A 16409-nucleotide genomic window follows, 5' to 3' on the forward strand; every position below is an offset into this window, starting at 1 on the left:
CATGCTCTTGGAGCTTGCTTAAGGCCATAAAGTGCTTTGTCAAGCCTGTAGACATGATTTAAAAATTTTGGATCTACAAATCCTGGAGGTTGTTCAACATATACCTCTTCCTCCAATTCTCCATTGAGAAAAGCACTTTTCACATCCATTTGAAAGACTTTAAACTTCTTGTGAGCAGCATAAGCCAAAAAGATTCTTATGGCTTCCAATCTAGCAACTGGAGCAAATGTTTCATCATAGTCAATACCCTTCTGTTGAGAGTAACCTTTAGCAACTAGCCTTGCTTTGTTTCTTGTAATTATGCCATCACTGTCAGTTTTATTTCTAAACACTCATTTTGTACCAACAATTGATCTGTCCTTTGGTCTTGGTACCAGGGTCCAGACTTATTTCTTTCAAATTCATTTAACTCTTCCTGCATTGCTTGCACCCAATCAGCATCTTAAAGAGCTTCTTCCATTTTCTTTGGTTCATTCTGAGAGAGAAAGGAATGATAGAGACATTCATTTGTTGTTGTTGTTCTAGTTCTGACACCTGCTTCAGGATCTCCAATTATTAAGTCAGGTGTGTGTGATTTAGTCCACTTCCTTGCAGATGGAAGTTGATCTTTAGAACTGGATCCTCCCCCATGATCCATGCTGTCTCCATCAGCATTTTAGATGCTCCCCCTAAAGTTATGCTCTCTGAGATTCCAGAATTTGAGTTGGATCCTTCAGGAATTGAAGAATTAGAGTTTCCAGAATTATCAGAATTTGGTTCATCAGAACTTGATGAATTAGAACTTGAAGAGCCAGTGACTGGTTCTGATGCTTCTTAGGAGTCTTGAGATGTGGTATGATCATCAGCTTGCTCCCCTTGAACATGTGCATTTTTCTTTGGAGCAGTTACCACAGTTTCAATGACATCAAAATTTAACCAGACAGAACTTACAGGATCAGGATTTAGGTCATCAGAATTTATAGAATCAGAATTTATATCTTCATTTTCAAATCTCAACTGATCATGATAATTGAAATCTTCAAGTCCAGTAATCTTTTTATCATCAAAAGATACATTGATAGATTCCATGATAACCCTTGTTCTTAAATTGTAGACTCTAAAGGCTTTTGTGGAAAGTGGATATCCAACAAAAATTCCTTCATCAGCTTTTAGATCAAATTTTGACAGCTGTTCAGGATGAGTCTTAAGAACAAAACACTTACATCCAAATACATGAAAGTATTTCAGATTTGGCTTCTTTTTCTTCACCATCTCATATGGTGTTTTTCCATGCTTGTTTATGAGTGTAGCATTCTGTGTAAAATAAACAGTTTGCACAGCTTCAGTCCAAAAATAGGTTGGTAGCTTTGCTTTATCAAACATAATTCATGCAGCTTCAATAAGAGTCCTGTTCTTTCTTTATACAACTCCATTCTGCTGTGGAGTTCCAGGTGCAGAAAATTTTTGCTTTATTCCTTGCTCTTTGCAGAACTCTTCCATGATTGAATTCTTGAACTCAGTGCCATTATCACTTCTTATTATTTTAACAGAATCTTTGACTAACTTATCCAGCTGTCTGACATGATCAGTTAGAGTAGATGCAGTTTCGTTCTTCTTGTGCAAGAAATACACCCAAGTGTATCTTGTGAACTCATCCACTATAACCATAGCATATGTCTTATTTGCAATAGACATGACATTGACTGGACCAAATAGATCAACATGCAGTAAATGATAAGGCTCAAGAATTGAGGATTCCATTTTGCTCTTGAATGAAGAATTGAGCAAATATTGATTTTGGCAGTCCTCTCACAAGATCTTGCTTTACTAGCTCATTTATGTTGTTGAAATTTAAATGAAAGAGTCTCTTGTGCCAATTCCAGCTTTCTTCAATTAATGCTCTGCTTAACAGACAGATTGCAGAACCTTCAGAATTTATTGAAAGTCTGGCTTCATATATGTTACCATGTCTGTAACCTTTCAGAACCACTTTGCCTATAGAATTACTTACAACTTCATAGTATTCTTCAAAGAAATCCACATGATAACCTCTGTCACAGATTTGACTCACACTTAGCAGATTGTGTTAGTTTTGAGACAAGAGCTACTGTTTCAATTATGACATTCCCAAGATTGATATTGCCATATCTCAGAGTCTTTCCCATGTTGCCATCTCCATAAGAAACTCCTGGGCCAGCTTTCTTCACAAATTCTGATAGCAGGGCTTTATTTCCAGTCATATGTTCTGAACATCCACTGTCCAGAACCAGGATGTTTTTCATGTTGCTCTGCAATCACAAAGACCACTATTTGGCTTTGCTCACAGGTTGACTCACAATTAGCAGATTGTGTTAGTCCTGAGACAAGAGCTACTGTTTCAATTATGACATTCCCAAGATTGATATTGCCATATCCCAGAGTTTTTCCCATGTTGCCATCTCCATAAGAAACTCCTGGGCCAGCTTTCTCCACAAAGTCTGATAGCAGGGCTTTATTTCCAGTCATATATCCTGAACATCCACTGTCCTGAACCATGATGTTTTTCCTGTTGCTCTGCAATCACAAAGACCACTATTGTGTAGTTGTTATGTTTGTTAGTCCCTACTTTTCCATTTCTATTGTTTTTCTTTTTAGTTCCTATTTTAACCTCAATCTTTTCTAATCTGTCATTCAATTGCTTGATAGAAAGATGACCAACATTCATTTTCTTCTCCTTCTTCACTTGACTCGATTCTCCTGGATTGGAAACTAATCCATACTTTTCATTTAACTTGGCAAGTTTGGCTTTGCTCACAGGTTTGCACACAGCCGACGGATGAGGATTTGTGTCACTCGACGGATAATCCTTTTGATTATCCGACGGATGACTTTCATCATGTGTCGAGTCTACATCTGTTAGCAATCCTTCAACAAAATTGGATTCCAGCTTCTCCTTACTCTTTTTCCAGGCTGCATCACAAAAGGACTCAATACCTTGAACTTTGGTGATTTGAGCCTGAACATCTCTAGATGATTTCCATGCCTTAATCACCTCCTGTTCTCGTTCAAGTTACTTCTTCAAAATCTCTTCTTTCTTCAAAGACTCAGTTAATTCCTCCTTAGAAATCTTACATTTTATTCTCAGTTTCTCAAATTCAATAAACTGAGACTCTAACACATTATTCCTCTCACTTAAAAATAGATTGTTTTCTTTGATTTTAGCATTTTCCTTAGTGAGAGACTTAAGTGTAACACGCAAATGATATAATTCTGTAGACATGTCATTAATTGCATCATTACACTCAGCTTTAGATAAATGTGCTAGGTTAGTGGTGATTACCTGATTACTTGAAGAACTTGTTTCTGTTTCATCAGATTTGGCCATTAGGGCTAGATTTACATAGCTGACATCTTCATCCTCATCCAAACCATATGCTGCCCAGTCATTTTCTTGTGTAATAAAAGCCCTTTCCTTTTGTTTGAATAAATCAAAATACTTCTATTTATAATCCACAGGCTCAAACTTCTTCTTGCTGGAATCTGACTTTCTACACTCACTTGCAAAATGCCCTACCAAGCCACATTTGAAATATTTGAATTTTGATTTATCCACCATATTTTTATTTGGCTTAGCTGCTCCAAAGTTCTTCTTGAACTTGAGCTTGGCAAATCTTCTGGAAAGGAATGCAAGATGTTCATCAATATCATCCATGTCATCTTGGCTCAAAGAATCTTCATTTTCAGCTACCAGCCCCTTGCCCTTGTTTTCACAGACCTTTGTAGTAGACTCAACAGCTTCTACCTTCACCTCTTTCTCTTTCTCCAACTCAGCAACCAGTGCTATGGACCCTCCTTTCTTCCTTCCTTTCTCCATCCTCTCATCTTGCTCTATTTCAAGCTCATAAGTTTTCAGGATGCCATACTGAAAGGCATATGTCATAGCCTATTCGTTTATTCGAGGATTTAACTCAACTCAAATAAGAATGTAATAAGTAAATAGTGGATCTATCGTCAGAGAGATCTCACAAAGTAACATCTGTCAAAGGGTTAAGAAACATTATTCATCTACAGACTTGAAGACTTAATTCACTGGAAGAAGCTCAAGAAATTGATCAAGCCTCAGTGATATAAATCAAGATTGTGGATTTAATCAAGTGACAGAGATCTCGTCAGGGTATCAATTAAATACAAGGATTTAATCTGAAGAAAATCAAGAGTATCAAGGTCAAGGCTTGAAGAAACGTCAGGCAAGTTAGTCACTCATGAACCAGACAGTACATCGAGTGTCAACATTGAAGTGGTGGAATTGATTCATAATTGACAGTGATTTTCAGAAGATTTTCAGAAGAATGGTTGCTGTTCAAGAGTAGTATTAATTCTCTATTAATTAATTAAGTCATTTAATTTAATTAAGAGAATAAATTAAATCTGCAAAGATTAATTTATTGATTAATTGAATTAGTTGGTTAATTAATTCTGAATTAATATTATGCATTTTTCAGAAATGATTTTGGATTTATATTCAAAAAGAAAATCAGCAAATCAGATTTGAACTGGTATGACAATTGGATTGTCATACCGAAAGTCCTACCAAGTCTTTCTGGATAGTTCTACCAAGTCATTCTATTGTCCTACCGATAGTCTTTCCAAGTCAAGTAATTGTCCTACCGAAAGTTCTATCAGCTCAAATGATTGTCTTGCTAGTTCATTTTGGATTGTCTTGCCGAATGTCATGCTGATTCAATTCGAGTGATCTGTTTACTTAAACCAACAGAAGCAGATCATTTTAATAATCATCAACATACAGAACACACAAGTCAAGAGAAAAAGCAGAAAACAAAGGCACAACATTTCATTTTTCATCTGCTTTATTCAAGATCAAAATTCTAGATTGTAAAGTTAAATCCAATCCACTAGAATTATTTATCTTGTTCTTGTGTAACAATCTAGCGGATTAAAATCCCTAGAACTTAATCTCAAATCGCATTTAGCATTTGATCTTTTAATTGCAAAAATAGAAAAAGTTCATGTCGAATTTATTCTAGATTTGTAATAATTGATTTGGATTTAATCCCTTGTAACCGATACCGTAGTTGTAACACCTTTCAAGTTTAATAAAAGTTTTATTTAACTTGAATTTTGTTTCACCTTTTTATTCCGCATTTTATTTGATTAAACAGTATTGTTTGCATTCAACCCCCCCTTCTACAAACAAATTGGGACCTAACACATACAGTCTCTCCAAAGTAAACTCCTTGTAATCTTGAGAGTTTCTCAATGAGACTGTCATTGGTTTCCATTCCTTTGGAAGAGATCTAAGGAACTTGAGATTGGTGTCTTTTGTCTGATAGACTCTTCCATACAACTTCAGAGCATTTAGCAGTTTTTGAAATCTACTAAAAATGTCAGTAAGAGACTCACTATCTTCACAATGAAAGTTCTCATACTGCTGAATTAGCAGCTGCATCTTATTCTCCCTTACTTGCTCGGTACCATCACAGATAATCTGAATTGTGTCCCAAACTTCCTTGGCTATTTTACAGTTAATGATGTTATAAAACATATCACCATCAACTACATTGAACAATATATTCATGGCCTTCTTGTCTTTCCTGACCTGCTCAATATCAGGATCTGACCATTCATGTCTAGGCTTGGGAACAGATGGTTCATTGCCTGTTGCAGCTCTCATTGGCACATGAGGACCTCTCTCTATGCAATCCACATAGGCCTCATCTTGAGAAAGAAGATATAGGTGCATCTTCACCTTCCGGTGGTGATAATTGTCTTTGTCCAGAAATGGAATCTTCACTCCAACATCCTTCTTGTTCATCTTGCTGTTTGTTGTGATCTTTCAACTCTTTTTACTTCGAGATCTCACTCTGATACCAATTGTTATTCCCTAACAATACAACAAGAATTACAGAAGGGGGGTTGAATATAATTTTGGCTTCTTTTTGGGATTTATGAAAAATGGTTCTAACTCAATTTATATCTAACTGTTTGATTTGCAAAATGCGGAATACGAAGTTAAGTAATTCAAACATAAAGTAATAAAAACTCATGTCTTTAAAACTTTCTAGTGGATTTGAATGTATCCACCAGATATATATATATATATATATATATATATATATATATATATCAAGAGAACCCTGTAAAGGTTGAATAGCTCACAGCTGCTTTACAAGTGAACAAACAAACTACAGAGAAATTCTATAGAATACAGCTTACAAATGTTTCTCTGCTAAAAATAAGTTTGCTTAGTTAGTTTGTTCTACTAGCTACACTTGGTTTATATATCACCAAGTTTACATGGTAATAAGACAAGATAATAAAATAAAACCTATCAATTCTAATTGCATGCTTCTTCACTACTCTATTCCAGCATCTTTGAATATCTTCAAAATAGCATGGAAATGGTAATGCTTCTTTGTTCTCAAAACCCTGCTAAACAGGCTGCCACATTCCTTTTTCTAACACTCGATGCATGTGACTGTGTTATCACTGTCAACAGATATTTGAATTGGTCATCCTTCAGGTACATGCTTGTTATCCGTCGGGTAGCCTTGTTGATCATCCGTCGGGTAGCTTTGTTGATCATCCGTCGGGTAGCCATTTATCACTTGACTCCATTTCATTTGTGCAGAATTACAAGACATCTTATATTTACATTTAATCAACCTATTTTGCACATCTACTAGCAGTCTACATGATTCATAAGTGATAGGGATAAATAAGTCCTGATTTTATAATTAATGGGCTGATAGGCCCAATAATAAGATGTATAATATTCAGACCAGAAAGGTTAAGCCTGATGGACCAGATCAGGCCTGGTGGAATAAAAAAGGCCCAAAAGCCCTGATTATTAATTAATTTCGTAATTAATTAATAAGGGAAAAATCAGCTATTGAGAAGAGTCCCGATAAGGATATAAATCCTTATAGATTAGCCTCAAGGGGATCTAAAAGGATAAGGAATCAGCTTCCTACTTCCTAGGACTCCTAAGTCTATCCTAATTCAGAGGCTTGTCCACCAAGTCTCCTACACCAAGTCCAATTCAAGGACTCCCACATCTATATAAGGGGTCTCACCCCATAAATCAGAACTACGTTTTTTGGCTTGATTCTCTAATTCACAGAGATACGTAGGCATCTCGTAAAGGCAGATTGAGTCACGAAACACGAGAGCAGCCATTAAAGGCCTTGAGCTCCCGAATCTTAGTATTAAATACAGCAAGTAATAACCTTGATTTCTTATCCATAACATTTGGCGCCGTCTGTGGGAACAACATAACAACAACCATGGCGAGAACACGGAGAACAACCAGCACTCTGGAGGAGGGAACACCATCAGGGACAACCCAGGTGATTTCATCAACCGTGGAGGTTCCTCCCCATTCAACTTATGCATCTACTCAGGGGGAAGCCCAGACAGGGGCAACTCAACCTCAGCCACAAGGGACAACTCCCCCGACTATTCAAGGTACGAATCCTCAAGTTTAACAAGTACATATACCTGTGAATTCTCGACCCGTCGGGTATGAATATTCAACTGTTGTTACTACTAACCCCCCTTATGGGATGCCCCTTCACCCTGAGGTTGGAGGAAGCGGATATGCTGGGCGAAGTGTAGCACGAGGGCGGTCGCCCCCCTATATACGAGGTTTGGATCCTATCCCTGAGGGTCGGGAATTTTCTGGTCCATACACTGAGAGAGACTCCGAATCTTCGGATGATGAAGTGGCCCCGAGAAGGAGGCGTCCTGGAAAAGAGCCAATGGCCGATGGAAGGCAACGCCCCCAAAGCACCCCAGGGGCGAATCCCCAAGAAGTGCAGGAAAAGATCAGGGCTCATGAGGCTGAAATCCAAAGGCTGAGGCGTGACTTGGAGGCTCACCAAGCCACCAGAACCCACATACCACCCAGGGGGAGAAATCCTCCTCCTATCATAGACCTGGATGGTCCGGTAAGAAGAAGGGCTGCTGTCCCAAGAACTGATCCAAGCAATCTCCTTCCCCTTGGAGATCCTGATGATCCAACTCCACCCTTCACAGAAGAGATAATGAATGCCCATATCTCAAGGAAATTCAAGATGCCCACTATCAAAGCCTATGATGGCACGGGAGACCCCGCTAATCATGTTAGGACATTCTCTAATGCACTGCTGCTGCAACCCGTGAATGATGCTATAAAATGTCGGGCCTTTCCTCAAACCCTGTCGGGTATGGCTCAAAGATGGTACAGTCGCCTACCCCCAAATTCTATTGGATCATTCAGAGAATTAAGTCAGGCTTTTATTAAGCAATTCATCAGTGGAAGAGTCCATGAGAAAAGTTCAGCATCTCTTATGAGTCTTGTGCAGGGAGCTAAGGAATCCTTAAGAGATTACCTGAATCGTTTTACAAAGGAGGCTTTAAAAGTCCCAGACCTTGATGATAAGGTAGCCATGATAGCACTGCAACAAGGAACTAGGGATGAGTTTTTTAAGATGTCTTTGGCCAAACGACCCCCTGAGAGCATGTTGCAGCTCCAAGAGAGGGCAGGGAAGTATATCAAGGTTGAAGAAAGTATGAGGAAGACCGTAGTAAGTAATGAGCCCACTGGAGGCAAGAAACGAAAAACTGATTTGGAGTATATCGCTAAGGACAAATATCCTAGAACCGAACAAAACCCTGATTCAACCCCCAAGAAGGGAGGACCTGGGCAAAAGTTCACTGAATACGCTAAGCTGAATGCTCCCAGAAGTCAGATTTTGATGGAGATTGAGAAAGATAGAGATATTCGCTGGCCTAAGCCCTTGAAGGCTGATCCCGCCAAGCTAGATAAGGGCAAGTATTGCAGGTTTCACAAAGATGTTGGCCATGACACCGATGAGTGTAGGCAGTTGAAAGATGAAATTGAGTTTTTGATTCGAAAAGGAAGATTGAACAAGTATACTGGAGATGGAGGGGACAGAAATAATAATGGAAGGAAGAACTTTGAAGATCGTAGGAGGGACCAAGATGATCAGGGGCGGAATCCCCAACCTAGAGGACCAGTTATAAACACCATTTATGGAGGGCCGAGACCTCGAGGGCCTGTGATAAACACGATCTTTGGAGGTCCAACTGCTGCTGGATTGTCCAAAAATTCCAGAAAGGCATATACTAGAGAGGTTATGCATATTGTTGGAGAAGCCCCGAAGAGGGCCAGGACAGAAGTAACATTGGCTTTTGATGATTCCGACCTAGAGGGTGTGAAGTTTCCTCATGACGACCCGCTGGTCATAACGCCGATAATAGGAAATAGCCCGGTTAAGAGGGTCCTTGTGGATAATGGTGCTTCTGTGGATATCTTGCTCCACGACACCTTTCTAAGGATGGGATATAACGACTCCCAGTTGACACCAACCGACATGCCGATATATGGATTTGCTGGAGTAGAATGTCCTGTGGAAGGGATAATTAAATTGCCAACCACCATAGGTACGGAGCCAAGGCAAGCGACTCAGATGCTGGATTTCGTGGTGGTAAAGGCTAGTTCAACTTATAATGCTATCATGGGGAGAACAGGGATACATGCCTTCAAGGCAGTCCCCTCTTCCTACCATTCAGTCATGAAGTTTCCCACCCGAAACGGGATTGGAGAAGAGAGAGGAGATCAAAAAATGGCTAGAAGCTGTTATGTGGCCTCTTTGAGGGCAGATGGAGTCGGGGGGCAGGTTCTTCCTATTGAAGATATGGATGTTCGAGAAAATGATGAGAATAGAGGAAGGCCAGCAGAAGAATTGGTTTCGGTTCCTTTAGATCCCAAGAATCCTGAGAGGATGACTTTCATTGGAGCCACATTAGAGGAGCCCCTTAGAGGGAAGTTAGTGAAATTTTTGCAAGAAAATAGTGATGTGTTTGCATGGTCAGCAGCTGATATGCCAGGCATAGACCCGGAGTTAATTACTCACAAGTTAAACATGGATCCAAGCCGGAAGACAGTGAAACAAAAGAAAAGAAATTTTGCCCCGGAAAGACAAGAGGCTATAAAGCAGGAAGTGGAAAAGCTCTTAGAGGCTGGTTTCATTGAGGAGATTCAATTTCCGGAGTGGTTAGCAAACCCTGTAATGGTGAAGAAGGCTAATGGAAAATGGAGGATGTGTATAGACTTCACCGATCTGAATGATGCATGCCCCAAAGACTGTTTTCCGCTGCCTAGAATTGATACTTTGATTGATGCCACCGCTGGACATGAGATGCTGAGTTTCATGGATGGGTTTAGCGGATACAACCAGATCAAAATGCATAAGGATGACATTCCAAAGGTATCATTTATCACTGACTTTGGTGTTTATTGTTATCTTGTTATGGCGTTTGGTCTCAAGAATGCAGGAGCCACCTATCAAAGGTTGGTGAATAAAATTTTTAAGGATCTTATTGGGAAGACTATGGAAGTCTATGTTGATGACATGCTAGTCAAGAGTCTAGTAAAGACTGATCATATAACCCATTTGAGGGAAGCTTTTGAGGTCCTGAGGTACTACAAGATGATGTTGAATCCTACGAAGTGTGCTTTCGGAGTAGGATCTGGAAAATTCTTGGGATTGATGGTCTCAAAGAGGGGAATTGAGGCTAACCCCGATAAAATAAAGGCAATCCTGGACATGGAACCCCCAAAAACTGTCAAGGATGTTCAGAAACTCACAGGAAGGGTTGCTGCGTTAGGACGATTCATCTCCAAGTCAGGAGACAAGTGCTTGTCATTTTTCAAGTCACTAAAGAACATCAAAGACTTTGTATGGAGTGAGGAAAATCAGAAGGCATTTGAAGAGTTAAAGAAGTATATGGGCCAGGCCCCGTTGTTGGCCAAGCCAGTTCTGAATGAAGTTTTATTCTTGTACTTGGCTGTTTCAGAGAGCGCCTTGAGCGCGGTGTTGGTTAAGGAGGAACTGAAAGTGCAGAAACCCGTGTACTATGTCAGCAAAATTTTGCATGGTGCTGAGTTGAATTATTCAGCCGTTGAGAAATTCGCTTTAGCCTTGGTAATGGCTTCAAGAAAGCTGCGTCCTTATTTTCAAGCTCACCAAATTGAAGTGCTAACAAATCAGCCACTGAGAAATATCATTCACAGTCCCAAGGCAAGTGGGAGACTGATTAAGTGGGCAATAGAGTTGGGAGAGTTCGATCTCAAGTATAAGCCACGTATGGCCATAAAAGCCCAGGCACTAGCTGACTTCGTGGTGGAATGTACCATACCCAACCAAGAAGTCGGGGGGCAGGAAGATACCACACCTCAAGACAAGGGAGTCGACAATGGGGACAAGGAGAAAGAATATTGGGTTCTCTATTTTGATGGAGCATCAAAAACAAATTCCAGTGGAGCAGGGTTGGTTTTGCAAAGCCCTGATGGATTCTTAATTGAGTATGCCATGAAGCTAGACTTCCCAACCACAAACAATGAGGCAGAGTATGAAGCCCTGATTGCTGGCCTTGGTCTAGCTGGGACACTTAGAGTCAAAAACTTAAAGGTCCGTGGAGACTCGAAGTTGATCATATCCCAGGTAAAGGGAGAATTTGAAGCAAGGGATGATACGATGGCAAAGTATGTTCGCCTAGTAAGGGCTGTGATGACCCAATTTAATGAATGCCATGTTGAACACATTCCAAGGGAAGAAAATGCTAAAGCAGATGCGCTATCAAAGTTTGCTTCATCTGAGATTGAAGAAAGTTCAGGAAGTGTGTACTTCCGTGTTTTGAAGACACGAAGCATAGATATTAAGCTTGTGGCTCCCGTAGGCTTGGGGACGTCATGGATTGATCCCATCAAGGCTCACATTCAGACCGGTTGGTTGCCAAGCGATACAATTGAGGCACGGAAGTTAACTGTTCGAGCACTAAGGTACTCTTTGATAGATGGGATTCTATATAAAAGATCTTTCGTGGTTCCTTACTTGAGGTGTCTCAGGCCCGATGAGGCACGCTTAGCTCTTGAGGAAGTGCATGGAGGTATTTGTGGGCAACACTTGGGGGGCAGGGCCTTGGCTCATAAGATAACTCGTTTAGGCTTCTATTGGCCAGAAATGATGGCTGATGCCAAAGAATATGTAAAGAAGTGTGATCGTTGTCAGAAGCATGCACCAGTCGCCAGACAACCCCCCGAGATGCTGACCTCTATCAACTCACCTATTCCCTTTGCTATGTGGGGGATGGATATTCTAGGGCCTTTTCCTATGGCCACAGCACAAAGGAAGTTTCTGATTGTAGCCATTGATTATTTCACCAAGTGGATCGAAGCCAAACCTTTGGCCAAAATCACAACTAAGCAGGTTGCACAATTCCTGTGGGAAAACATTATGTGCCGATATGGAATTCCCCGTATCCTCGTCACTGACAATGGAACACAATTCAACAACGAGGAATTCAAGAAGTATTGTGAAGAAAATGAAATTGAGTTACGGTTCACCTCTGTGGCTCACCCGCAAGCCAATGGGCAAGCGGAGGTAGCAAATCGGATAATCCTGGATGGACTAAAGAAGAGGATCGAGAAGTCAAGAAATAATTGGGTAGATGAGATACTTCCAATATTATGGGCCTATAGGACTACTTGTAGAGTCACGACAGATGCAACTCCTTTCATGTTGGCATATGGGGCGGAAGCAGTAGTTCCCGTGGAGATATCACATTCCTCTCCAAGGATTCAGGCTTTCGATGAGAAAGAAAATGAGGAAGGGCAGAGATTAGCCCTGGATTTAATTGATGAAGTGCGAGATAAAGCACATGCAAAGATAGTAGAATATCAGAAAAAAGCTTCATTCTACTACAACCTAAGGGTTAAAGAAAGGTTTTTTAAACAAGGCGATCTAATCTTGAGGAAGATAGAAGCATCTGGTGTAGGACAAAAAGGGAAGCTTGCCCCGAATTGGGAAGGGCCGTACAGAGTCAAGAGTGTTCAGGGTAGAGGAACCTACAAGCTGGAGACTATGGATGGTTTTGAAGTCCCGAGAACCTGGCACGCACAAAACCTGAAGGTTTACTACGTGTAAGATGGTCGAAGTACGATTCTCACTTGTCATTATGACAAGTAGGTTTAAAAGCACCTTGAAGCTTTGTTTGCATAGTATTTTTCTTTTTTAGCTATTATAGATCAGGGTCGAACCCATATTATGTAAGGTTTTGGAAAACCAGACTTGAAATTGAAGAGTTCGAAATTATTTCAACCTATGGATGTTTGAGTTGTGATAATACTTGTGTGGCCCATTAAGCCAAGTTTGAATATTAAAGTATCGGAAAAATGAAGGAGAGAATGCAAATAAGGAAAGTAGCATAGCCCCGCAGGGTAATAAGTTTTAATACAAACAAAAGTCCAGACATAAATTAAGGATAAAATTACAGAATAGAAAAACTACTCCTCCATGCGGGAGCCTTCATTCTCTTTCTCCTTATCAGCGCCTTCAGCGTCCTTCGCAGGAGAAGCGGGAGGAGAAGCAGTGTTAGGATCCAAGATGCGATCATCTGGCTGAGGAGAGTCGAAGAGGGCGTCTATGCTGTCCTCTGACTCAGCCTGCTCAGGACTTATAAAGTCCTTAGGGTCGACTAAGCCCGGGTACTTCTCAGAAACAGCCTTCACGGCCGCATCCCATCCCTGAGTGAACTGTAGGGAATAAAGACCCTCATCATGAATCTCCATGAGATTCTTAAACTTGTCAGAATCCATGTAGTCATCAATGAGCTTATCCTTATCGCTCCTAAGTTTCACCAGCTCGAAATGAGCCTTAGCCAGCTTCTCTTTCTTCGTGTCCAGCTTCTTCTCAAGGACCTTGGCTCTCTCCTCCCACTTCTTCATCTCCTTTTCAAAAACATCGGAGTTACCCTTCCAAGATCTAGCCTGATGTAGGGCCGCCTGGAAATAGGTATTACTCTGTAAAGAAATATGTATGAGTTGGCGCAAATTCATTGGGATACAAGAAAAGTTGAAATTCACAAAAGAAAGAGAAGAGAAAAGAAAATTACCGCAGCTTGGGCTTGAGAGCCCAGAAGCTCAATAGTCTCGACATCACTCCCCGTAACAATGTCAGTGAAATCATGGGGAGTGATGGAATGGTACGACCAATCCTTGGCATGTTTGGTGGATCCAACCACCGTATCGCTCCTCCTGAAGCCCCAGTTAGGCCTGAAGGAATGTGCCTTAAGTGGAGGATCCACATCGTCCCCCAGCTCGACCACCGGGACGTGGGGCTTAAGGAAAGTAGGACCGTCAGGTTTGCTCCTGGGATCCCTGTTTAACTTGGCCCTCTTCTGGCGGCCAGATTCCCCCTCCTTGGGCCTATTGACGTTATTAATAGCCTCACAAGCTGAAAGGAAAAGCAGAAGGAATATTAAAATCCAGAAAAAAGAAGTACGGTTAAAAAGAAGGAAAAATAATTTCGCAGGTATAAGTTTACCCTTATCACTGGCCTGGGAGAGACCAACTTTCTTCAAGGAAAACTCCTCTAAAAGGGTCCAGGTGTCTGTTTTCCCATCGTCTGAAATTAAGGCTTGGTAGTCCACCTCCTCCTCATCAGTTAATCTAATGCTACCAGGACTACCATCTGATACTTTGCAAAATGGCCTACGGAAGAGTGTGGCCCAATCACCCCCAGCCCAGGTCAGCCTAACAAACTCATCCCTCCATTTAGGGTTGTTCTCGACTATAGAGTTACTATCAAAGATATGGGGAATTTTGGGCCGTTGGCGAATTAAAACCCAGCCCGGCTGACTCATGGAACTATTATAGAATTGGAAAACTTTCCTAAAGACTGCTACGGAAAGAGGAAAGCTATTCCTGAGACAAAGGACCATAAAACAGATAATGTTCCTCTAGGCGTTAGGAGGGAGTTGACAAGGGTTGATTCGTTCATCGGCTAGTAAACGAGGAATAAATTCGTGAAATGGGAACCTAAGACCTGCGGTCAGGGCTCCTCGATAAATGAACAGGGTATCCCCCTCCCAATTACAAGTCCTATCCCCAGGGGCGGCTGGAGTGATCCTAAGGTGGGGTGGAAGTCTGTACAGGGTATTCATAGACTCTATCCTACCATCTAACTCATGAAAAGTGTTACCATGATTATACGAATCTAACTCAGACAGAGAAGGATATTCATCACCTCTCGAGTTAATCATATCAATGAGGGAAGTATATGGAGATTGAATTTGAATGTTTGTACCTCTCTTAGAGACATTCATCTTCTGCAAACGAGCTAGGTCACGGTCCGCCATTAATATGCTTCGGTTGAAGGCTTGAAACCCAGAAATACTTGAGAATGGTGGAGCTGCGGTGGCTTTGGTCGCCGGAAATCGCCTTCAAAAGGGAGAACTTTAGAGAAAAATGTGAGATAAAATGAGAAGTGGGAAGTGAGGTGAGGATTCTCACTCCACACTACACTTATATAGGCGAAAAGCTCGGAATACGAGGCATTTTTAGGCCCATTTAGCCAGGCCCAACCTAGAGGCCCATCTACAAGAAGTATCAGGAACAATCTAGAAGCTCCTGTGGAATTTAAAAAGTCAAAAATCGACTAGAACCTTAATATGGTTCGATCAGAGTCCTGATCGATGCAAAAGAGGATCCTGATCGATATCTTATTCGAACAGGAGGGAAGAAATCCCCTAAGATCGATCAGAGTCCTGATCGACAGAGAAGAGAGTCCTGATCGATATCTTATTCGAACAGGAGGGAAGAAATCCCCTAAGATCGATCAGAGTCCTGATCGACAGAGAAGAGAGTCCTGATCGATATCTTATTCGAACAGGAGGGAAGAAATCCCCTAAGATCGATCAGAGTCCTGATCGACAGATAAGAGAGTCCTGATCGATATCTTATTCGAACAGGAGGGAAGAAATCCCCTAAGATCGATCAGAGTCCTGATCGACAGAGAAGAGAGTCCTGATCGACATTCCATTCGATCAGAATGGTCGAGAGCCATTTAATTCGATCAAAGTCCTGATCGAAATCGATCAGGAATCCTGGTCGATTAAGCCCGTGTAACAATCGACTAGGGTGTCACTTTGAAGGCCAATTCGGTCAGAATCCTGATCGAAATCGATCAGGAATCCTGTCGACCAGAGTGTAAGATCCTGAGCTAATTCGATCAGGATCCTGTCGATTTTGGCTGCATCCTGATCGATTTTGTCTGCACCCTGATCGATTTTGAATGCATTCTGATCGATTTTAAGCCAGAAAATTAAGGATAAATCCCAGAAATTAAGGGAAAAATCCAGAAATTTAGGAAAAAAATCCAGAAATTAAGGATAAATCCCAGAAATTAAGGGAAAAATCCAGAAATTTAGGAAAAAAAATCCAGAAATTAAGGATAAATCCCAGAAATTAAGGGAAAAATCCAGAAATTTAGAAAAAAAATCCAGAGATTAAGGATAAATCCCAGAAATTAGGGAAAAAAATCCAGAAATTAAGGATAAATCCCAGAAAATTAGGATAAATCCCAGAA

This window comes from Apium graveolens, chromosome 3 (assembly GCF_009905375.1).
Source record: "Apium graveolens cultivar Ventura chromosome 3, ASM990537v1, whole genome shotgun sequence".
NCBI lineage: Eukaryota > Viridiplantae > Streptophyta > Magnoliopsida > Apiales > Apiaceae > Apium > Apium graveolens.